Consider the following 25,982-nt stretch of genomic DNA (forward strand, 5'->3'; position numbering starts at 1 on the left):
GGCAGCAGTCTGACAGCCGGAGGTCGTGGGAAAGGAAGGCCTCGCTGTGGGGTTTGGACTCAGAGAGCGAAAGTAGCAGTGGGACACAGTCCAACGCATCAGGAGCGCCTTTCTTTCTAGGACACACATACACGCATGCACACATGCACACACACATGCACAAACACACACAGACACACGTACATGCAAGCATGGACACACACACATGCACACATATGTGCGTGCGCACACACATACGTACATGCACACACACACACACACACATGCACCTCGGCAGACCTTAGAAGGTATTAGGACAAAGGCTGTTTTCTCTTCCACACGCATTCCCTATCTCAAGTTTGTGTTTATAATCCCTGTTTCTCCACAGCCCTGAGCTTGAGGATGGAGTTTTAAGGTCGATCCTTAAAACTCGGGACCTGAGCCCTTGGATGAGAGCCAGGAGTGCCATGTGCAGATAGGCTGTGGAAGGAGAACCTGCACTTCTCTATTGGAAGTCATTTTCTATCACAGATAGTGTTCGGTGGTTGAGATTATGGTTTTACACTTTAGTTACTTGGAATATTAAATTATATTTAGAGCATGCACATTTTCTTTTTATTTTAAAATACTTTCATTGTTTGTATGCTTGCATGTTTATGTATGTGCAGGTAAACATGTGAACACACGTATATAGAGGACAGTATAACCATGGGTGTGATTCCTCAGGCACTGTCCAAGTCTTGCCTCCCCTCCCTTCCCCTCCCATTCTCTTCTTCTCTTCCCTTTTACCCTCCCTCCCTCTTCCTTCCCTCTCTCCCTCAGATTATTTTTGGGGCAGGCTCTTTCACTGACCTACAACTCACCAGTGGACTAAACTGGCTGACTCAGAAGCCCAAGGCAACCTGCTGGTCTCCACCCTTCAGCAAGAACTGTTTACAAATGTGGGCTCTGTGAATGCACAGAGGTCATCACTACCCCTTACCCTTTACATGGAATATTTAAATTGATGTTTATATTTTAATAGCTCAGTATTCTTTTGCGTAGTCAAATTTCAGGGAATCCTGACTTTTGTTCTTTTCTGTTTGACTGTTTTTTTTTCTGTGACATTTTTTATATCATAGTATAGTCCTTTGTAACTTTTGGTGGGAGGGGTCTGATGGTGTCTTTTGGTGGACATTACTAAGAAAATTTAGATTCTAGTGCTAAATACTAAATGAGAAGAACACTTCATAAAATATAAGCTCCTTAAAGTAATGGCTTAAATGATCTGACCAGTATCTCCTTTTTGTTAATTTTTAAAAATTCACCCCCAAAATATCATCTAAAACGGTAGTAATTTGTTTATGGCTCTGCATTTTGACCTGACAGTACTAGTCTTTCCGCCCATGGCATTTAACTGAGGCTGGGGCAGCAAGTACAAGGTGGCGCCTAGCTCTCTATTGCCTTTCCTGTCCTCCTTGTCGGTCCTACCTCTTCCTACAAAGAGGAGGAGTCCCAAGGGAGTAGAGGCAGGAGATTCTAGAAGTCTAAATCTGTTAGCAATGTGACTTGAAAAGAAGAATCACACTCATACCATTTATGAAAGAGAAAGGATGTCACAGGCCAGTCCAGATACAAAGGGGCAGAGACAGGCCCACACATTGGCTGGGGGAGCTGTGCGCACCCTCACGGAGGAGAGGAATTACTGCCTAGTATTTGAAGTATATGGAGACTAGCACGCAACATGTTCATAAACACATTAGTGAACCACAACAAGTAACTCAAATTCGTAAATTCATTTTGATATAGCCTTAAAAATCTCGATGAGTATCATGTAGCAGCTTTGTATACCCTTTTTGATGACTGCAATATGAATTTGTGTTTCCTTAACATGGAGTGGTAATATTCCATGCTTTAGATTTGTTTTTTAATCTAACAGTAGAAGCCTCATTCTCAGGTAAGTCAGTTTTCACATGTTTATAATTACTTGGTGGTCAATTCTTTTTTCATTTTTTAAAATCTCTTCTCCATAATAAAAGTAGAAGAATCTGAAGATGGTTGAAATTGAGTTCAAATGGCAATCAAGTCACTTCCTTACTGTGGGCATTGAGCAATTTATTTAAATTCTTGGGATCTCATTTTCCTCATTTATGTAATGAGAATAATTATACTTTTGATCACACTGGCATGATAATTAAATGGAGGAGGTAGAGACATCTCACCACAGCAACCAGAAAGCTGTTCTGAAGCATAGTTTATTTTCCATTTTTTTAAAGAAATAATACATTCCTGATCTCAAACATTTTTGAAATTTTAAGTGTCTCAGTTTTGCATTTTATTATTGTAGTCATATCTTAAAATGACAAAAATAATAATGCTCTTCTCTTACGTAAATATTTGTAAGATAAAATATGGAGGTAAGGTCAAAGAGAGACAGGAATCCTAGAGGTTTGAGACTCGCTGTTCACTGGTACATCTTGTTTCTGTGGAAGCCTCATTTGCAGAGTTCTTTTCCTTATCCTCTTATAATGATAGGTTCTCAGAAGTGAAGAACATGCAGCTTTTTTATTTTTCCTTTCTAGATATACATGATTTTGTTCTATTTGTACTAAGTCATCAAAAAAAATCTCAGTAGATTTTTTCCCCTCTATGAGCCTTTAATAATTAAGCAAAGCAATGGTAGCACATTTCATGGTTTTTATAATTCAGAATGTTCTAGTTGTTGTCTTAGGTTCAAATTGCTGTTTTAGCATTTATTTTGCAGCAATAATATTTCTGCATTATCTAAGGAAGTTTCTGAGAACATTTTTGTTATGAATTTTCATCTCTAGCTTTAAGAAGTTCTCCTCTTGTAAAGTAGAGCCTCATAACGTAGAACCTTGGTTTCACTAGAATTACTGATGCAGGAGTTTGTAGACCAACTGTAGAATTGTGCACAAGACAATTAAAACTTTTAAGCATAGACTCATTGTAAATTCTGTTGAATTTAATGAAAAATCATTGTAAGTTGCCAGTGCGTCCGAGAGACATTACAGTGATTCTGGTTTGAAAATTGGGTGAGAGCGGGGCCTATACAGCAGGTATTCACGTCTCCATCACAGATAAAGGACCCTTAGAGCCAGCAAGTGTTCACATCTTCATCACAGATAAAGGACCCTTAGAGCTGAAGGTGGCATATATGGGCACTTTCCCCAGTTCGGAGTCAAGCGGACAGGTGACATGCTAGGGAAGGGCTGCTTCCTCGTTTCCCATTGATGAAGCTTGCCAACTAAGTCGCATTTGGGATTTTCACACTATCACCAGGGCACACGTTGTCACTTCATGTAGTCTCCATGTGGCTACAGAGGGGCCTGCCTTTCTCCAGTTAATGCGAGTGTTTGGCAGGACACAGAGAGTGGCACGTGGCTGCATTTCTGCACAGTTAACGTTGAATGATTCATTGTATATTACATGTGTAGAAACATTGGATGGAAGTTGCTCCCTGGCAAGCTCTGTCAAGGTTTGTGTTCTTTCTGGAATAGACTACAAACCTTTTCAACACTTGGTGCATAGCTGAGATCATCATATGCCTCAGAACAGTTCAGGTTTAAATTAGACTAATTATACCCAATGTGATGGATTCAAATACCGCATAACTTCTGTAGGGCTAGCACGTGTTTTAAAATTGTAGAGGGGGCCTACAGGAAAAAAAAATGTTTCCCTGTGTTCTTGACTGGGTATTTGCCCTCTGTGATGAGCAGGCTCATCCATGTATTAGCAGTGATGTGTGGATCGACGGTTACAGAAATGCGGACTCATTATTTATATTCAGTTTTGATCTCATGCTTCTTTCGAATAAATCAGGTCTAATTATAAGCTACACATAACTAAATAGAGTGGAAAACTCCAGAGAGATGATTGCCATATGTCAGGAGTTGAAGGATAGAAATCTTGTGTTGTATATCTGTCACCTTTTGTTCATGGGGATTTCTGACGTTAGCTATGGTGCAGAACACATGCATTGTTCTTTCTTCCTCTAAAGGCCGATTTGCCAAGGGCATTTCCTCTTATGTGGTGGGATTTGCACAGATGTTAATGCAACTTTTAAATATTATTGAAAAGCAGAGAACTCGGGTGTCACACACTCAGTGATAATGCTGTTACCGATCAACCTCTGTCTTGTGTGTATTGACATAATGTACACTGAACATCCAGTACTTAGGATTATTAGGTGATCACATTAGACCGTGATTTGTGTGTTTATCTTATAGGAATGCACTACATGAAATATGAGGTTTTCATTGTGTATTTTCAAAGTAGAAAATTACTAACCACCTCAGGCACAAAAAACCAAGTTTAGTCAGCCTCACTTCCAGTCTTGAAACTTCTGTTGACCCCTCTCGTCCTTACTTCTAGCCTAGCTGCACACTTTATGAATCCACAAATGATTGCCTTTATTGAGAGGTTTTTGTTATTCAAGATGACTTGTAAAGTTTACTCAATCTTCCCTACCAAGGGAAACAGGAAATTCCAGAGAACACTAGACTCAGCAAACCTATAAAATCCGGAGAGCAGACCATTATTTCTGGAGACATTTCACATAACACTTTGGGAAGCAATGACTAATTAGTTTTTGGTCTTAACAATAGCACTTTCAAGGGTTGTTTCCCTCCCTTTTATGGCTTTCATATTAGGAAAAGAAGGCAGGTACCTCTCAGTGATGAAAAATTGGGGGCATGTGCACTTGCTTCTCTGTAGGAGCTCAGCTCTTTGATCCTTCCCACAATTACCTTGATTGCCTGCCTGACATTAGCTGACCGGAGAGTAACAACCAATTGTTGCTGGCAGGACAACATCCTACTATGCTATGCCTTTAACGACCAACTTATTATTTCAAATTGAAGGCTCAGTTTTTCCTATTTCAGAATCCATGGTGCAAATTAAATCCGTGAGGAAGTCTGGGGCCTTCCTCACACCCAGAGCCTTGTGTTATTCCAGGAGCTCCTGGCTCAGCCTTTCCAGGAACGCCATGTCAGGAGCAGAGCGGCATTTACTCCATGGCTGCAGAGTGCAGACATTGGTGTGTTCCGCCTCCCTATTTGCACATTTATTTATTTGCTTTCTTATTCACTAATTTACTCTGTCATCATTTTGGAATTTCACTGTTTATATCTACCAGCACGGACAGCCTTTCTTTCTTCTCCTGTTCCACAGTTTTTCCATCACCAAGGCCTGCCTGCTCCACCTCAGCCATCATCTTGCTGACTCTGACGGTCCTGTATTGTTGCAAGATTCCAATTTATCTCATCATTTTCCCTAGACTTCCACTCTGCTCCATCCTTTCCCGGTCATGGTTTCCTCCCTTCCTCCTCTCTCCCTTAACATGGCGCCTATCTATCTCTGTAGCAGATTTCATAAGTGATGGAAACGTGGACACAGTTTAGTACAAAAGCTTTCCTGAAATGGTTCACGCTTTCGGACTGAATTGTGTTGCTAGCTTCTATCCTTGCCCTGCTTCTCCCTGGACATGGGAACCGCTATTCTGCTTTCTGCTTGTATTTTGACTACTTGAGATGCATCATGTCGCTGGAAATCATGCGTTATTTGTTCTTTTGTGGCTTTGTATTTTACTCAACCAAACACAGTGTTATCCACACTGTGGCCTGTGTCAGGATATCTGAAAAGCTCAATCATTCCGCTGTGTGTGTTAGCCACACTTTCAGATGTGCTCAACTGTCAGTGGATATTTAGATCCTCAGTTCTTTTGGGTAAATGCCGATAATTTAATAAATTTTAAGGGAATTATGCAGCTGTGACACCAGTTTTCCTTCCCACCAACAATGTCCAGCAACCTCAGGGCTTCCTTAGAGCAAAGAAAATAGGAAAGAAGTGAGAACTTCAGCCCACAGAATAGAAAGACAGCAGACTTGCAAAACATGCTGATAGGTAAGGGGTTAATTTCTAAAATATCCAAGACTCTTTGTAATACAGTATTGAGACAAAACAAGTACAGCAAAAACAGTTAAAGAATAAACTTCTATAAAGGAGAAATGCCAGAGATAATTAGTGTTTCTAGAAGATGCTGAGTGTCACTCATAACTAGGGAAATGAAGATGCTGTAATGATTTCAGCAACATGAGGCTGATGCTTCTGGGTTCTAGAGCCGTGCACGTGCAGACAAAGCCCTCAGGCATAAGTGCCTGAGTGTTAAAGGGCGCTGCGTGATCCACGTGTGTGCATGCGTGGTTACATCCACCATGACTCAGCTAAGCCTTTGCGCGCACGTGTGGTTACATCCACTACGACTTAGCTAAGCCCTTGCGTGCATGTGTGAGCCCATCATTTGCATGGGTGAGCCCGTCATCTGTGTCATCTGCGTATGACATAGTCACGCCAACCCCTGCGCATGCGCTAGGCAGCTTTTTTTCTCTCTCTGCACTCCGATTCCCCAGGCCTGTACATACCACCTTTAACAAACTCCTAAGTGGGTTTGGTGCATGTTCCGTGTTTTCTTTGCACTTGCGCCAGGTAATTTCAGATGCAAATTCCAATTAGGCAGTCCTTTGTATTTCTAGAGTATCAAAAACAAAATGTAAGTATTGCTAAGATTGTGGAGGAATTTATGATCAGATTTATGCTAAACATCAAAGTTGAGTGAGCATTGAGAAGTCACACCTTATCTATTCTCTACACAGAACCTTCTAGAATAGTGGTTCTCAACCTGTGGGTCACGACCACTATGGGAGTCAAATGACCCTTTCATGAGGGTCACATATCAGATATTCAGCATATCATATATTTATGTTACAGTTCATAACAGTAGAAAAATTACAGTTACTAAGCAGAATGGAAAGTAATTTTATGATTGGAGCTCAGCACAACATGAGTACTATATTAAAGAGTCGTAGCATTGGGAAGGTTGAGAATCACTGATCTTCTTCAGGGTAAAGGCAGAAGTAGCTCCCAGGGCCAGTCAGACTCTATGTGCCCCTGGTTCATGCCCCATACTGGTGTTTCGCCAAGCAGAGAGTCCCAGGGCTTGCCTGAGTCCCCGGGACTTTAGGGCTTGGACCTTCCGGATGTCTGTGTGGCTCTGCCTCTGTCTTTAGATATGTCCGCAATGATCATCATCCGAATGTACTTCGTGATGTCTTCTGAAAAGGAGCAAATGTTTCCTGTCCACATTCTTATTTCTCCCGCCACCTTCATATCCCTTCTAAAAATCCACCAGGGAGCGCGTCTGTTTATCTCCTCACAGAGTCTCCTCCCCGCACTAGATCATGAACGGCAGCGAGGCAGGGACATTATTGCCTGATTAGAAGTGGGAATTCACTGAGTATTCTGCATTGTCTAGATCAAAATTCATTAATAAATGAATAAGAAATTGTCCCTTGTGTATTCTTCTTGGATTTTCATCATCAAGTCTCAAAATTAAGGCATTTAAAGTCTTGTTAATTATAAATGTGTTTACCATACAACCATTCTTTGGTGAGAAAATTACTTTCTGCCAGATATTGGGCTTTATTTAATGTCCTTGATTGCATTTGGCTAGTAAAAGTTTGGCAACGTATGCGGATATGAATTTTAAACTTGTCTTTAGCATGTAATTTTGGGAAAACAAAAAGAAATATAAATGACATGTCTTTGATATAACTTTCCCATGGTGTTGTAAGTCAGTTAAAAATGAGTGCACAGAGTAAGCTTTAAACTCAGGAGAGGAAGAGATTAGAAATTTCTTTACCCAAGTAATGGAATTCCTCTACTGTTTAGATATACTTGAGTCAGATGGTTGATGTATCATAAAACATCATCTTGAGAGATTGGATTCTTTATTTTATTTTCAGTTTTTGATTAAAAGGTGAAAAATAACTTGTATCAGTTACATATATCTAACATTTACTAGGAGGCAGCAATTATAAAAATAACATTAATTACTTTTTAATGCTGCATGGGTGTCAGAAACTCCTATAGACATTTCACACATTAGGTTAATTTAAAATCTGAAATTTATGAGTACTATAAGGTGGAGCATATTGAAGACTCTGGGAGGTTAGTTTGCCAAAGTCCACAAAGCCGGGTCGAGCTTGGAAACTGATTCCGTCTGAGTTTAGAAATATAACTTGTTCTCATACACGTGTCTCTCAAACTGTAGATCATGACCTGTATTTTTAAAGAGTAATTACGTAGTTGTAAATTATGGCTATTTGCATATTTACATGCATTGGGGCCAAGTATTCATTATAAACCTCTCATGCCAATGTAGTCCTGTCTAGCCTAACTTAGGCTGGTCATGCCAACCTTATCATACTATATCACTCTGTCATGTGGCCTAATTTGTCATTTCCTATCCAGTGCTGACCTGTCCAGGCCTCTACAGTCCTGACCCCTATCCCAGTGAACTGACTTTCTGGTTGTGGTGGTTTGAAGGAGAACGGTCCCTAAAGGCTCGCATATTTGAATACTTGGTCCTTGGTTAGTTTGGGAGGGATATGGGGGCGTGACCTTCTTTAGTACACATGGCCTAGTTGGTATAGGTGGGTCAGTTAGGAGGGTTTTGAGGTTACAAAAGTCCACGCTTGCACCCCTTTCACCTCTCTGCCTTCAACTTTTGGACCAAATGTGAGCTCTGCACTACTGATGTTGTAGCGCCATGCCTGCCTGCCTGCCTGTCGCCATGACCTCTGCCATGATAGTCACGAATTAACTCGTAGAAGCTGTACACTAACTGCCCCCCAAATAAATGCTTTATTTTAATAATTGCATTGGTCATGGTCTCTTCTCACAGCAATAGAACAGTAACGAAGACACTGATGACTAATTGTTTGGGAACTGCTTCTCAATGCTTAAAGAAGTGAGCAAAAGTATTATAGAAATGATTTATTTGGGTTTTCTTACTTCTATGGGGATATACAAGTGAGAGGCTTCTGGGGATCCCTTCTGTTAGACACGAGTCGGAGTACAACCTTGATCAAGCTAGAGAAGTAAGGACATGACTCCTAGCATAGCCATGCCATGTGTTTGTAATGTTAACGTTTATTCATCTGCACACTAACTTTGCTACATAACCAAAAGCTGTTTTAAGTGTATGTCTGCATTGAATATGTGTACATTATATCTCTAACAACCCTGTGAACTCTGAAGAAATTTCACAGAAGACAGCTCTATATGACGTTTAAGCAAGCGGGCTAAATAACCTCAGTGCATCATTGCTCATGTACTTGTTTGCGTCCCATGATGCCTGACGAAAAAGTACATCTGATGATGGATAAAGGGAACTTTGTACTGGTTCTAACTCTGTATAGCACTTGAGATTGTGAATGCGCACTGAATTACCCACATGTCTTCATGCTGCACCATCAATTTCTCTGTTTTGAGAAGAGTCATCCAGCTGAGTTGTTCATCAAGCATTCACTGGAATTGGCAAATGTTTGGGACACATTGCCGAAGCACCTTCTCTACCGGCCAGCGTACTATACTTGGGACTTTTCAGCGTGTCCTTTGGTGTTGGATCCCAGGGTCTTCCCCGACAGGGACCTACACTTTGGAGTACTCATTCTCATCCTTGCAGCCCCTCTTGCTTAGGCTGTTTTTGAAGGACTTTGGATAAAACATGTATGCATGTCTCTGTGCCTTAGCTCGGTTTTGTCCTATTTGTGAGACATCTTATGAGGCCTTTCTAAATCTATCAGTTCTTGTTTCCTTTGTCCACAGAGGAGGAGAAGCACCTCTCACTTACCTATCTGAGGATCTGATCTGTTGCTAGGCTTCAGGTCTAGTGGGCAGAGCTTTAGTCCAGTGGGCCTGTTAAACTCTCTCCCCTTGGAGTCTTTGCCACACTGTCCGGCCCCTCAGCCTCACCGTGTCCATTCTGGGCTCCATTGTTTTACAACCCTCACATTTGTCTGTTATTTTTCTTGAAAAACTGAACCAATGAGAGAACAAACTGTATCTGTTGACTTACTTATCTTTGCATTTTCAGAGCCTGGCCGATACTGACCATATATTTTTCATTACAATCCTGAGGAGGCACATAACTTAACTTTGGAAATTTTCTTAAAATGCCTTCCTGTGCTGACATTTCATCTGCACCTAGAATTGGGAAATGTGATCCAGGTGACTTTCTGAATGTTTGTGCTTGAAGCATTGATGAAGCGATCTTTAGAGAGAACCCAAGTCTGTGGTTATAGCAACTAGAACAATTCGAGCCAAATAAGTAATGTTTTCACTAATAACAATAGATGCCTAATACTTACTTTGATTGATCCTGTATGTTTTCTTAGACGATATTTGAGATGATATAGGAGAAAAATAACTTTATAAACTCTATTAGAACTAAACTACTAATAAGTGATTCATTAAACTTTTATTTAAATGATATTTTTGAAGAGATTTATACCTCAAATAAAATGATACAGGCAAAGGATATTGTTTGGTGCTTTGTATACCCTTTTAGTAGTCATCTTTATGGAGATAATCCATAGTTATTGACAGTGGATATCTTGATAGGAACACTTGTGTTGATGAGATAAATGAGAAAATATTCCTTAGTTCTGCTGAGTTTTTTCACTTAAAAATCCTTAGGCAGCTTTATTTTCTCTCTAATTTCTGATAGACTGATACTTTTTGGACCCATCTGCTTGAGTGATTTTAAATGGTGGGATTGTCACAAGATTGTTCAGCGTTTTGCATTTATAAGAAGCATTCAATTTAACTTATTTGCAAGAGAAAGTGTGTAAAACTTTAGCATCCACTGTGAGTAGATTTTTGTCTCTGAAATTGAAAATTCAGTAGAGTTTTCCCCCTATAAGTTGCTTTAGATAATAGGCTTCTACTGTGAAACACATTTATAGGTAAATTATCATGTGTTCTAGTATCCAGATGATAAAATTTACATGTGGTTTATTGTTCATTATTTTTAAGGGGGAATTAGAGATAGGTAGTAGGTTTGATGTGATATAAACACTGGGCTTTTTGACCCTGAGAATGCAGCTCTATTCATTGTCAGTGACTGATGCCTAAAACCAAGCATGCTACTACAAGTGACATACACATTAGCCAACATGCTCTCTGGGGCATGCAGCCAGTGTGCCATGGGAGGAAAGCTGGTGTCTCCTGCACTTGATCTGAAGGGTTTACTTATGCCTAAAGATGGGAATCTCTAATCTACACTATAAGTTTTATTGAGCTCATTTCCATTAAAGTTTATTTTTAGTGCAGTTTCATGTTATTTGAGCTGAAATGGCTTGTAGAAACTAGTATTTCTTATGTATAAAGGTAAAAGAATTTGTGTGCGTGCGTGTGTGCATGCGCATGCATGCTTGTGTTTATATCCATGTAATGTATTTAAGAACACTAAGATAGGATCTGCCAAAACCGTGATATGCCAATTCTGCTGCTATGGATTGTGTGGATTATAGAGAGGAACTGAAACCGATGGATGTCACCAGAGTACACCTGTGTGTCCATGAATAAGTCCCCTGCATCTCTGGGTCCTCATTTGTCATCTGTTTTATAAAAAGTTCCACCAACCAAATCCATACTGAAGACCATAAAGAGAACAGGCATCAATGTCATACGCTTTCCGTAGACAGATAACAGGTACACGGACATACAAATATTAGCTACTGGGTAAACATGTCAATATGTGTTATATGTTCGTGATTATTTGTAGAGTTCCCATAAGTCACTGTATTTAATATAAATACAGATAAGGAATATGCAAACAAACACAATCTGTAGGAGAAGAAAGTCAAATGGATAAATAAACATATGGTATATCTTTCTTTTAGTGTAATCAAGAAAAAAATTATGTATGTTATTTAACTTACCATTAGAACTATGAAAAGCTTTTCATGGTTTTTGTGATTACGTGTTGGTGATGGACTAGCAATCTGAGGACAATGGTATGCTACTAGCATCGTAGGATCAATTTTTTTTATTAAAAAGTATAAATATATTTCTTTGCTAGAGACTTGACTCTTAGTGGTTCTCCACCTTCCTAACCCTGTGACCCTTTAATACAGTTTTTCATGTTGTAGTGACTCCCAATGATAAAATTATTGCAATGTTACTTCATAACTGTAATTTTACTGTTAAAATTTGCACTATAAAATTTTGACTTGCTATATATCTGATCTGGGGCCCCAGAAGGGGTCACCAGGCACAGGTTGAGAACCACTGAGATCATAGGCTCAAGCTATCATAGTAAGGGTTGTGTTGCTTCTGTATAAACTGGTATCTTCAGGCTTGTACTTCGTAAAGCACAGTAAGCATGCAGAATTATACTCCCTTTCCCCTCCTTTCACCTCTCTCCCATCACTACCAGATGCATTACTTCGCAGAGTTTGAAGATTTCTGGCAGAGCTACACTAAATATCCCTTTACTCAAATTCCAAAAGTCGCTGTCGCGACACCTGAGATTTGTTCTCCGTGTTGTCCTGTGACATACTCTCCTTCTTCCCTCCCCTGCTTACATTATCTGTGCTCTTCTTTAGTCTCACTAGAGGGCTCAGAACTGGAATTTCAGTGGAAACCTGAGAGCCTGCATCGCCTGAAGCCCTGGAACTGTTTCTTAAGTCATCTGAACCGAACGGTGTCTGAAATAGGCTTTACCCTTTGGTGTTTACACCATCTTCCTTCTTTGCAACGTCTATGTATAATGCTTTAAGCTGTAGAACCATGGGGAAGCTGCCTCTTTTCATTTCTCCCTAGTGTGTTCAGTGTTCTGACAGGGAAGACACTGCCTGGTTAATTAGCATCAAGTTCATCCACATCCCCAAAGCAGTCAGCCCTGCCCAGCCACAAACACACAGGCAGCTCAGTAAGTCAAGACGACTGTGGTGCCTCATGAAGGTTCACAAGGGGCTATGTTTGTACAGTCAGCTCCAGTGGAAGGGCCCGGCATCCAGGTTGCTAACTAATTCCCCGTGTCTGAAATGTCTCTTCCGAAGAAACAAATCTCAACACTGTCTCCTGGTTTATGGGATACCATGCAGAGAGATGCGGACTTCATAACAGGTTCTGTCCTGATACACATCATATTTAACAGACTTGAAAGAGAATCTTAGCAGCGAGACAGGCCTGGCACAGGAAGGAGATGATTTTCCTGAAGTGTTTTATTAGCTGAGATTTACTCTGTGTATGGTTGTTGTGTTTACCTAATTATTCTTTATCAATAAAAACTCGAGAGTCAGAGATCAGAATAAGAACCTTAATGATCAGAGCAGCGTCAGAGAAGCCACAGTGACTTCCGGTCTCTTCAGTTCCTCCATCCAAAGGTCTGGGAGCCTCTCTAAGCCCCGCCCTACTACTTCCTGTCTCCTCTCTGTCTTTAATCTTCCCCAACCTCTATGGTTAGTTTTGGCTGGCTGGTAGCTAGCTCCACCCTCTGACAAAGCACAGCTGTGATCCTGTTACCTAGTGGTGAAGGCGCCAGCTGTGATCCTGTTACCTAGTGGTGAAGGCGCCAGCTGTGATCCTGTTACCTAGTGGTGAAGGTCTGAGGTACGATTTGAGGCCAGGTGGGCAAGAGAGAGTTTGTCTCAAAGGAGACAAGAAAACACCACCAATACAGTATCACCACCACAAAAAGCAAACCACATGTGCTCCTGTGTGTGTGTTCACACGCGTGTGCGCGCACACTCAGCAATTGTTTTTGCTTTAGATTACACATTCCCATGAACAGAGGCTACAATATGATCACACAGTAGGGTCATTTCTGTGAATTATTTTTTTTTATTTTTATTTTTTTTTGAAGTCACAAATTTTCCTGTCTTTATTTTTTCTTTTTTTTTTATTTCTGTGAATTATTATGAAGCAATCTGTGGAAATGATTTCATGATCCGCAACAATTGCTGTTCATGACAGAAAATTAAATCAAAGGAGACCAACGAATTAATAGCCCTACCTCTATCAAGTTCCACACTGGAACCTGGTCACAGGTGAGCATATACTCACGGTAGGAGAGAGGGCCAAGTCACCAGCAAGTAGCCTCTGGTTATACTTTCTGCTTTCATTCCTGAGTTTGTATATATAAAACATGGAGCTTTCTGCAAGGTGTCTTCTCCTCTTATAATGACAACCTTGAAGGTGGTGGTTAATGAAGTGCTCAACACTGAGTATACATTCGTGCATATATACACTCACAGTGTGTGCTATGTGTGTGTGTGTGTGTGAGAGAGAGAGAGAGAGAGAGAGTTTGTGTTACAGATAGCTGTTTTAGCTCTTTGTGTTAGCTAGAAGAGCAAAACTTGTCATTCCTAAAATGGAGCTTGGGAGTTTGGACATGTTTTGAACTGAGTTTATACACACGTACATAAATACTTTGACTTTGTGTTTATGTCTTTATAATTTTTATATTTAAAACTTTTTATATTTTTTATATTTAAAAATTATATAGCTATCGGTACCCATCTGTAGAATGCTATGCTCCCACTACTAATAAAGTTACTATTAATGGCAGTAATAAGGTTTCTGAATAGATATATTCATGCGTACTTTCTACATAGTAAGCGACATGTCCTACAAACCAAAGGAGAAAGCTAGCTGACATATTGTGTCTTCCAGACATCATACACCCCAGTTGTGTTTCCAAGCATGTTCTCTTCTTTAGCATATGGAATGAGATGATGGTATCCTAGTTACAAAGGAGTCTGATATTTGATGTTGCCAGAATCTGTGTTTTCCTTGCAGGTTCATAGTCCTTGAGGCTTTTCCATGCCAAGGAGGCATTAGTACTCAGATGAATTAGTGCCAATGCAATATGAATTATTTGGCTCCATGATTTAAATTGTACACCCCAGGAACTGATGGCACTATTCTATTGTCATTTCTCTAAGAACTGTTTTTGCTAATTCCTTTTTGCTCATTAGCATCAAGTACTATTTATAATCTTTATCATAATATGATTTCCATCCTTTTAATTTGTATGAACTAAGAATAGAAAACATTATCTTACTGTTCTCTTCCATTTAATGACTAAATTTCCTCCAGAATACATAACTAATTAGTACTCGGTGCAGGATGTACTGACTACACATGCGTTTCTCAAATTTAAAGTATGCCAAGACCCCTTAATCACTTCTAACCTGACAAGGTCTCATCTATTGCTTATTTATGTGCTGTAGGGAGGTAGGAGATTTATTTGACATATCAATGGTAGAGGAAATTCACAGTAGCAGAAAAGAGAATTATGCGCTTTACTGAGGCCAAATTTCATGCAACAGATTATGCATTCAATCAGCTATAATCAGATTTCACTAATCATGAAAGTAAAATTTGTCTCATTAGTTCAATCACAACTATAAGCAGTGGTAAAAACCCAATTACGATGACTTACTCTACTTTCTTAAATGAATACTTCATTGTTTTCTACCGCAGGTTATTTTTGAATGAGTTGCATTCTTTGCATGTTTATAGTCTTTTCTCTGTGATAGCGTTACGCAACTCTGCATTCTGAAGGGCTGCTAATTTTCTGCCCAGTGAACACTTCGCCCAAATCATGATGGTACCTATAATGGACACTAACGTGTGTAGAGGAGAGGTGTCCCTTGGAACTGCGTCACATCTCTCCTGCAGGGAAGGAGGGACTGGACGGTAAAACCTAATGCTCACAGAACTTCCTGGGCCATTTTCATAAACTTTCTATCTGTTGTTGTTCATCAGCATCGGAACTTGCCCTCCTGTAAGCTTCGGTCCTGCCTGTCTGTTCACCAGTTCCCAGAGCAATGCTGTTTTCTGTTAGCAATGGAAGGCAAGCTAGCGGAATTTTTCCTTGAGGACGAACCCCTCCTGTATGCTTCCTTAAATCAGCCAGAGACAGTTGATAGCAATATTTGCAAATCGCCTCAATATGCTTTGACCTTTTCATTAAGTCCTGGAAAATAAATGCAAAGAAGAAAGAAGCTTTGGGTATATACCCAACAGCGATATTGTTGGGTCTTGAGGTAGATTGTTTTCTAATTTTCTGAGAAGCTGACATAGTGATTTCCAAAGTGTCTATACAAGTTTGCACTCCCACCAGCAATGGAGGAGTGTTCCCTTTACCCCACATCCTCTCCAGCATAAGCTGTCATCGGTGGTTTTGATCTTGTCCATTCTTACATGTATAAGATGGAATCTCAGAGTTGTTTTGATTTGCATTTCTCTGAGAGCTAAGGCTGCTGAGTATTTTCGTAACTGTCTTTCAGCCATGTGGGATTTATCTGTTCTTTTGATGTCAAGTTTTTTGAGTTCTTTATTTATTTTGGAGATCAGTTGTCTGTCCGATGTGGGGTTGGTAAAGATCTTTTTCCAATCTGTAGGCTGCCATTTTGTCTTGTTGACTATGTCCTTCGCTTTACAGAAGTTTCTCAGTTTCAGAAGGTCCAATTAATTAATTGTTTCTCACAGTGTCTGTTCTATTACTGTCATATTAAGAAGTGGTCTCCTGTGCCAATGCGTTAAACTGTTCGTCTCACTTTCTCTTCTATGAGGTGTCAACCTAAAAAACTCTATAGAAATAAAATCTCCATTTTTAATGTGATTCCTGCTTCTCAGGTCAGAGGTGACTATGTTGAAACTCTTTGTAAAATACATGTGACACCTTACATAAAGGTGGGTTCTGTAGATTTCTGGAAAAACAGAAATTCACTATGAGGGTCTGGAGGAGGGTCTAGTGCCAGAAAGTACTCTGTGAGAGTCTCGTGCTGCTGCAAAATTCATTGAAAAGGCATGGGAGCTGCACCTATCTTCAGAGATGGGCTAGGTATTTAGAATGAGTCAGGTGTCAAACTGGTTTAGGACGGTAGAGCAGTGTGTTCTCCTCTAGATACATGGCTTCACCAGCTGTGGGTAGTTGGCTAGATTTACAGTATCCATCATGATTCCTGCCTATGAAGTAAATCTTAAGACAAATTCAGTATCTTCTATCAAGAAATAAGTGCCAGTGTTGTTCCCTTGGGAACATTTTCCTGGGCTGCTCATTGTCTATGGCTCTTGGGGTAGCATTATCACATCAAGTGCCATAACTTCATTTATTTATTATATATTATAAATTCATTTATTATAAATATTGTATAATAATATATTATATATATTATAAATGTATTTAAATAAACATAAATATTGTTTTCCTGTGGCTTTTCCAGTCATCCTTAATATTCTTTTTTGCTTTGTTATTTGAGACAGGGTTATCTCTGTATCTTTGGAGCCTGTCCTGGAACTAGTTCTGTAAACCAGGCTGGCCCCGAACTCACAGAGATCTACCTGTCATTGCCTCCCAAGTGCTGGGATTAAAGGCATGTGCCACTGCATCACCCAGCATCCTGGGTACTCTTTCTGACTTCTCTCTCCTCTGCCCTGTGTTTTCCCATCCAGACTCTCCAGATAAGGTTCCCTCCTCCTGTTTTTCCCGTTTCCTGCTTCACAACACCTTTGTCCTGCTATTTCCCCACACAGGGACCCCTTTTACTCGGTTGGTTTCTGAGGTTACTTTAGGTTATGTACTCACATTTAAAGATCTGGAACCTCACTCACTGTGACATGTTACAATTACCCATTTACCTGCAAGTTTTATTATGCAATATAAATAAAATTTCTCCATTATGTGTACACACTACATTTTTATATTTCTATCCTCCGTCAGTTATAGGAGTTTAGGTGTTTCCTTCTCCTAGCTGTTGTGAAATGAGCAGCAATGAACATGGCTGAGCAAATGTCTGTGGAGTATGATTTTGAGCTGAGTTGTATGGTAGATTTATTTTTAGCCTTTTGAGGATGATCCACGGTGGTTATACAAACTTACACCCCTGCTGACCGTGAATTAGAGTTATTCTTTCCCTATATTCTTACCAACCTTTGATGCTGTTTTTTTTTTAATTTAGCTATTCTACAGGGGTAAGATAAAATCTGAAGTACTTCTCATCTCCATTTCCCGATCTGATTATTGAACACTTTTCAAGGCATTTGTCTTTTTTATTTCTTATTTTGAGAACTCTCTGTTTATATATGTAGTACAATTTTAGCTGGGTCCTTTGTAGGGTTTTTTTTGTTGACTGTAAGTTTTTTTAAATTCTTTATGTATTTTGGACATTAATCCTTTGTTCAGATGTATAGCTGGCACTTGGCAGTGGTTGGCACTAGTCCCTGGGTGAATGGCGCAAATTTCCTATCCAGAAAACTGATTCCTTCACCTCTATCGTATTGGGTACCAACACTTTTCTCCCAGCAGAATTAGCAGCAGACACTTCCTCCACCTGTTTATGGCGTGTTGGCTTATATTTATATACTAAGACTGTAACATGAGGGCCGGCTTGTTGGGGTTTCTATCCCGCCTGGTACCCCACAATCGGCAAGTTCCAAAGAAAATCAATCACACAGAGATCTCTATTAGTTATAAAGCTGATTGGCCCATTATGTCAGGCTACTTATTAGTTCTTATGAGTTATCTTAACCCATTATTCTGATCTATGTTAGCCATATGGCTTGGTACCTTTTTCAGCTGTCAGCTTACATGTTGCCTCTTCAGTGGTCTGCACAGGAATGGCAGAGGAACCTCCCTGCTTCCCAGAATTCTCCTGTTCTCATTGCATCACCTCTACTTCCTGTCTGGTTTTCCCGCCTATACTTCCTGCCTGGCCAATCAGCGTTTTATTAAAATACATGATTGACAGAATACAGATAATTCTCCCGCACCATAAGACTAAACCTATGTTTAATGCATTTTTCTGAATATAAATTCAAATAAAAGTTTGTGTAAATAAAACTTTTTTGCTATGGCACCGTGTCCATCAAAAAGGCAATTCCAGTCATTCTGATTTTAGTATTAGTAGCTCCGAATTCTAAAAATAACTTATACTTTTATCAAAAATGAATTAGAAATTATTTTTATGTTTGGTGTGACTCTGCCTTCCCCATGCCTTATTATGAAATTTTACTTAAATTTTTGAATTTTGAATATATATTGAATATATAATATTATGTATTTTGAATATATAATGTATTATATATTCATTATATTTATTATATAATACAGTATATATTTATAATATGTATTAGAACTCTATATTATTGTTATATTGTAATAATTAAGTATTACTAATTATTAAGCAACTATTTTACTAATTAATATTCTCTTTATAACATCTCAGCTAATAAAAATTTCTAATTTATACCTCCTATATAAATATTTATCCTTTAATAGCAAAAATTATCATTATACTTTCTTTTGTTTTACCTATCAATTAGTTACTGCTCTTCTCTAAATATTAGATATTTTCAATTGCATAGTGTTTTATTGTCTGAAAATAGCTACCATGTATTTCTTCTGTCCTTGTGATCCAGCAGAATCCTCTGGAGGAGAACAAAGAGATTATATACGTGTTATAGAGGAGGACTTATATTGACTTACATGATGAGGTGTGGCTGTCCAGGGCCAGCTATGTCTTGGTCCTGTGGAGTCTACAGGGCGATAACAAGGGAGTGAATGCAGAGGGCGGGAGGGAGGAGGTGTCAGGGCAGGAGGAAGAGGCATGAGCAGAACAGAGTGGTGTGTCTGTAGAGCATACAAAGTAAGGAACTCATGATCGCCGTATTAACCAAGTGCCCATCAAAGTTGATGTTCTACAAGCAGAAGGAGACTGGAGACTGGCAGACAGAAACTGTGATGTTAACCTGGGCACAAAGAACAGTCTGAGAGGAGACCCCGTGCCCACCTCCAGGCTGGCTTTCAGTGGCCCCTACTCTTCAGGGTCTCTTCAGAGCTGTTCCTTCTCAAGTCTGCTTCTGTGTGACTTAGAAAGAATGAAGGAATTATATACGTGGAATTATATGCTGAGAAGCTCACCATCTAATCTGAAAACACTGTTTAGAAAGTATAGTATGTTACATTAATGATTACAGATTTGGTACAATTTCTTAAAGTATGATTATGAAATTATTGAAAGCAAGTTTAAATGAAGTATCAGTTATCTGTGGTTTGTTGGTTACAGTGACTAATCATGAAAAATCTAGAGATTTACAAAGTCAGTGTTTTTCTAATTTTCAAGATCAAAAAATCTTAAAATTAATAATTGAATGAATTGTCATTCTGCATGGGTGATGTAATTAACCTTCTAGTTTTAGGTGGGTCACTCTGGTTTTGTCCCTGGGAAATTTTACAGCAGCAGTATTTTTTGACTAATACCACTCAATTTGCAAGCTTAAACTTGTAGATAGCTTGCTTGGTAGTGCATGGGTCAAGTATGCAACCATGTAAGGTTAATGATCGTCCTCATCCATGTAAGGTTCATGCAGCTGGAGTATTTTAAATAGATGAAATTTTCAAAACCAATGGTGTAGGTAACCAATGGTGTCGGTCATCAATGGTGTAGGTCACCAATGGTGTAGGTAACCAATGGTGTAGGTCACCAATGGTGTAGGTCATCAATGGTGTAGGTAACCAATGGTGTATGTTATCAATGGTGGAGGTTACCAGTGGTGTAGGTCATCAAATGTAGGTGTTTATGTTTTTTATCCCCAATTCTCTTTGTTGCAGTAAATCTAGTATAATATACTCCAAAAAACAGCTGAAATATAATTATAAGAAAAAATAAAAGCTGAAGAGATAGCTCAGTCATTAAAGGCTAGGCTCACAACAAAAAATATAAGAAAAAATAAGTCTTATTACTTTACTTATGTCTCACTAAATTAAAAACTTATTCGTAATAGGGATCTTGCTTTATTAATTTCCTAATGAAATAAAATTGCCTCCTATTTTATTATGCAGCTGTTATTTTCAGCATTTATCCCAAAATTGTGGCATGTGATAATTAACTTTTATCCAATTTTTACTTAACAGTTCTGTATTCTCACACCGGGTTATCACTTGTCTGTTACTGTATGAAGCAAAACATTTTAGGCTGATTTCATGGTTGAGCTTGTCTTGTGCTGAGAACAAACACTTAAACCATATAAAACACAAAGGGAGATGTTTGTCCGACTGTCTTCTCAGCTGCTGTCTGACAGGCTGCCCTGAGCACAGGATCACCGTTCTTCACTGCTCTCGGGGTCTGCCATTGTCTCTCTCTGCTGGTCTGTGCTGAGTGGCTGTTTGCTTCACTCAGAGCTCTGTATTTAGATGATAAACTGAGCTGAACCTGGGAGGTGAGTGCAGGAAGGGAGTCCTGAATCATCTTGTTTGTTTTAAGAAACTAAATTATGCAGTTCAAGTATAATCAGACAATCAAAATGAAGAGGTGATTTTAAAACAAAACTTTAAATTCAAGATGATTTTTGCCTAATGCAGCAAATTCTGTAAAATTTGAACCACAAGTATACATTGTTCTGATATTATTGGTCCCCTTTCCCAACTGTGTATATTTTAGTCAGGCCGTTTATCTTGAAACACAATGAGAAAACGCCCTGTGCAATTTAAGGCTTGAAACACATGGAAGCAAACTAACATTGAAAAGAGATTTCTAATGAGGACGTGAAAGACAAATCTGTTTCCATAATAATCAAAAATATGTCTTATAAATAATTGGTTTTCTTATAACTTTCCCTTGAAGATGGTTCTACAGGCAGATTCTGTTGTCTACCTGGAAGACTGCAAGAAGGCTGGGCTGGGCTGTCATCTGAGTGCACACACAGAGCCACAGCACAGCTGGGTCACAAATTAGGCTTCTGAACGTCAGCGATGAATTGCCACCATGAACTATTGCAAAGCACTCTGGGTCTTCCTCTCTGCTCCCTAATCTGGTGGCTGAGAATTCTGCAGCTCCTTTAGAAGTGGGTGCTGGCTCTTGCAGGGCTTCTCTACCTTTACCTGTTAGTGTCGGTGTAGCAACGTGTATAACCATAGAACATGGAAACCAAGAGAGAAAGGAAGAATCAGATTTTTTGTTTTGCTTTGTTTTCATTCAAAGGAGCAGTTTTTCCACCTCCCTATTTCATATCTCCCTAGAGTAAGAGTGTTACTGCCCTGAGTAAATGAAGCTCACATTTCTGCCACATTAATATTTGTATTAGAGTTGACTTAGAATGTGTTTGGCAAAGCTGGTTTCATCCACTGTATTATTTTACTTGCTGTGTTGGTTCAAATTTAGTTTTTTAAGTTTATAAATATTTACCATTTCCATTCATGAGGTTCGTGAGCCTGAGGAGACTTGATGGAAGATTTGACAAAGTGAGTCTATGAACAGTATTACACTCATTTTAAGATTTGGTTGCTAGGTGAACGTAGTGACATACACCTTTAATCCCAGCATTTGGGAAGCAGAAGGAGGAGGATCTCTGTGAGGTCGATGCCAGCCTGACATACAGAGTGGGTTCCAGGGCAGCTAGAGCTACATAGTGAGAGAGAGCCTGTCTTGAAAAACCTGAACAAAACAAAAGATTGGGTTGCTGTATTTTACACACAGTGTTCACTGCCTCCTGTGTCTATGAAAACAGAGCAGCAATCTTTCTATACTTATTTATGAGGGAGGGGTAGCAAGCTTTGGTTGGCAAAGATTTTGTAATTTTCAAAGCTATATTTCAGATTCTAATTTGAATATGAAGTAACATGCCCTTCGGGATTGTGATTCAGAGTTTAAACCATGACCTAGGGATGACTAATAAGAATGGACTCAGATTGGAGGCCCTGAAGTCAAATCAACTTCAGGCTCATCAACCTTCAGGAAATACAGAATGCTTTTGCCTCTGCTGAGGCATGCTGTGAGGTGGAACAGTGCGCACCCAGGCCTGGTAGGAGATGCGAAACTGCCCTTCTCTGACTTCCTCTCGTGTGCTCACTCAAGCTCCGACTCACCCGTCCATACTTCACCCTCTTCTCACAAGCCAGAAGGGAATACAGTGCTCTCAGGAAATACGGCCCTGGACGCTGTGTCCTGCGCTGCCTCCCAGGGGGTTTAGCATTTTGTCTTGTTGGTCTCTACTGTCTTAGTCCTTAATTTAGGATGAGAAAGAGTTGCGAGTAACTGGAAGGGAACATACTCTGCAATAAACATATCGGCTAAGAAACAGACTTATGGATATGCCAATCTTAGAGTTTTAATGAAGTGGGTTTTTTTCTGGTTAATTCTTGCCTGCCTCCGTGTGGATGACCCATCATATTTACAGAGTAGTTGTTTTCTGCATATGGACAGTAGTAGTGTTATAATTGCATGCTACAAAATCTGCTCTAATTAATTTCCTTCCATGTTCACTGAATTTGACATCTCTGCTGAGGCATTAGTGAGTTTTAAAAAAAGTAAGTTTGAACAGAGCTGTTCTTTGGATTGATCAAAATAAGTGGGCTTCATCAGATGTGAACTCAGATTTTCAGGTGGGAAGCCTTGTAAAATGGTGCTTTCTTGCAACTGAATAGGTGTTATTCTGACACATAGCATCTATATCTCTGCCACTGGTAGAGATGCAGATTCTTGATCGAGGGTAGCTCAACTGATCACCTGTGTATTCAAATGTGCATGCTGGCACTGAGAAGCCTGCTAAGTCCATTCGTTTTGTTGTCACCCTGACGGTGTCCATGTACTGCTAATTAACACTTGAGCATTTGGCCACAATTCCTGGGCTAAAAGTAAAGTAATGAACAGAATGAAATGAAAGCCTAAAGTCGGCAGAATGATTTGTAGGGAGCCCAGAAGAGCTCGTGTAGACTTGGTAACTGGGATGAGCATATGTGAAATATACCCAATGTTTATGGAAGAAAATGGTTACTAGGAAACTGTGAACAAGTACCCTAATTATGTGACCTTCAAGATATACCAATAAATATAGAATTCAGATCACTTGGTGTTGAAACCAGAACCCACTCAGCCACGTTTATTCTTAGTACCTGCATTGCGGTTGTTTCCGAAGGAAGTAAGGCTTGCTCTCCTTTTCAGGGTAGAGCCTGACTCCCCAAGCTTGGATTTACTTCAGAGTTCATTGCTAGTGTTAGATATTTTGGAGATCGAGTTTTGGTTTCTTATTGCAGTCATCTACATCATAGTTAAAGTTTACCTGGATGTAAACACATTCTTTATTGTTGAGCTAGTTGTGACCTCAAATTTCTATGTTGAGCTCATGAGCTCTGCCACAGCAGTGGCAAAGGCAGACGGGAAGGTGGCAGCTCTTCCGTGTCAGTTCTGCTCCAGCAGAGGGGCCTTTCCCTCTTTTATCCTGACTTTTACACTTCAACAATCCCCACACAGATCAACATGATGGCGGCTTCCCTGAGGCCACTGTAGTCTCTAGCAGAATGAGATCTCTGTTTCTTTGGTGTTTTGGGCATTGAACTGAGCTGGGATGGACTGACTCCTTTTCCAAACTATTGGGTAGTGCTGTGGTTAGTGTAGGTGTTTTTCAAGGCATGCTTGACCCACTTTTGCCATGGGAAATAGACCAAGAGGTTGTTGTGAGACGCTGTCTTGAATGAATGCAGGGTCACCAAGTGTACAAGCCCTGGGCTGACTTAGATTGGCTCCCTGCTCTCCGTATTCTTTGAAGTCAGTTCTCTGGATTTCTTCTTCTTTTTAGGATATGCCCTAGTATGTTTTACTAGCTAAGTCAGACAGTGAAAATTAACTCTTTTCTTCCATGATATATTCTATTTTAAAAGATATAGTTATTGAATAAAAAGGGGGCAAAATTATGTTACAATAAAAAGAATGAAAAACCTTACCTGTGAAAATGTGTGAATAAGTAAAACAGAAACCTGAAGTACAAATGCTCCAATAAGTTGTTTTTCCATTACTATTTCTTGGGAGCCTTTTCCTTTGGGGAGGCCATTTGTTAGTAGGCAGGAAAGGTTCATTTACTGACTATAATTAACTAATGACAACTGGAAAACAGATCTCCACCTCCAATGTTTGCTTCTTGCCAAGGGCTCTGGATGATCATTTCATTTTGCCAGCAGCAAAATCACAGCTTAACATCTGTGAATGTAAAGATGAAGGATCCAGCTGAGCTGAGTCCAGTTCTCTGAAGATGCTGTGCACCAAAATGAAAGGAAATCCCTTTTCCTGATGTTGTTTTTCTCCAGCATGCATGAGTCCTCACGTGTGAGAAGGTCAGGCATATGTGCCATTTCCTGTTTCAGCATCTTTCAGGCCTGGTTGCTACATGGCTACTGACAAAGGGAATGTAAAACGATTTGGGAAGTCAAGCTTACACTTAGTTCCAGCCATCAGCCTTGCACAAAAACTCAGTATGATGCTACCCCACCTGCATCGGGATGGTAACAATGCAATCATCTGAGGTTTTGCCATGGTTTAACCAGACTCTTTGGTAGTGAATGGACTTGTTCTTAGAGTAGGGTAAAGAATTGTCTCTTCATAAACACCTTCAGTGATGTAGCAGGAGATACAAGAATCAAAAACAAAATCAGTAGCCCTCCTTTAAACAGATGATAAATGGACTGAGTAAGAAATCAGAGAAACATCACCCTTCACAATAACCACAAATAACAAAGTATCTTGGAGTAACTCTAATCAAACAAGTGGAAGATTTGTATGACAAGAACTTTGAATCTTTGAAGAAAAAAATTGAAGAAGAAAACAGGAAATAGAAAGATCTCCCATGACCTAGGGTAGGTATAATTAACATAGTAAAAATGGCAATCTCACCAAAAACAATCTGCAGATTCAATGCAATGCCCATCAAAATCCTAGAAAATTCTTTACAGACTTCGAAAGAATGATACTTGAGTACCATTCATATGAAAAAGCAAAAACCCCAGGATAGCTAAAACAATCCTGTACAATAAAGGAACTTCTGGAGGCATCACAATCCCTGACTTCACATTCTACCACAGAGCTACAGTACTGAAAACAGCATGATATTGGCATAAAAACCAACAGGAGAACCAATGGAATAGAATCGAAGACCTGGATATTAATTCATATACATTTGAACACCTGATTTTTGACAAAGAAGCAAAAAATATAAAATGGATAAAAGGAAGCATATTTAACAGATGGTACTGGCATAACTGTATGTCAACATGTGGAAGAATGAAAATAGACCCATATCTATCACCATGCACAAATCTCAAGCCAAATGGATCAAATGGATCAAAGATCTCAACATAAAGCCAGCCACAATTAACC

The 25,982-nt window shown here is 39.5% G+C and overlaps 1 protein-coding gene across 7 annotated transcripts in view; it reads left to right on the forward strand.

The window, feature by feature from the left end:
• Positions 1-25,982, forward strand: part of Hdac9 (histone deacetylase 9) — a 524,755-nt gene that overhangs the window by 310,296 nt on the left and 188,477 nt on the right. The window lies entirely within an intron of this gene.

Source organism: Myodes glareolus, chromosome 11 (genome assembly GCF_982192425.1).
Source record: "Myodes glareolus chromosome 11, mMyoGla1.1, whole genome shotgun sequence".
Taxonomy (NCBI): Eukaryota; Metazoa; Chordata; class Mammalia; order Rodentia; family Cricetidae; genus Myodes; species Myodes glareolus.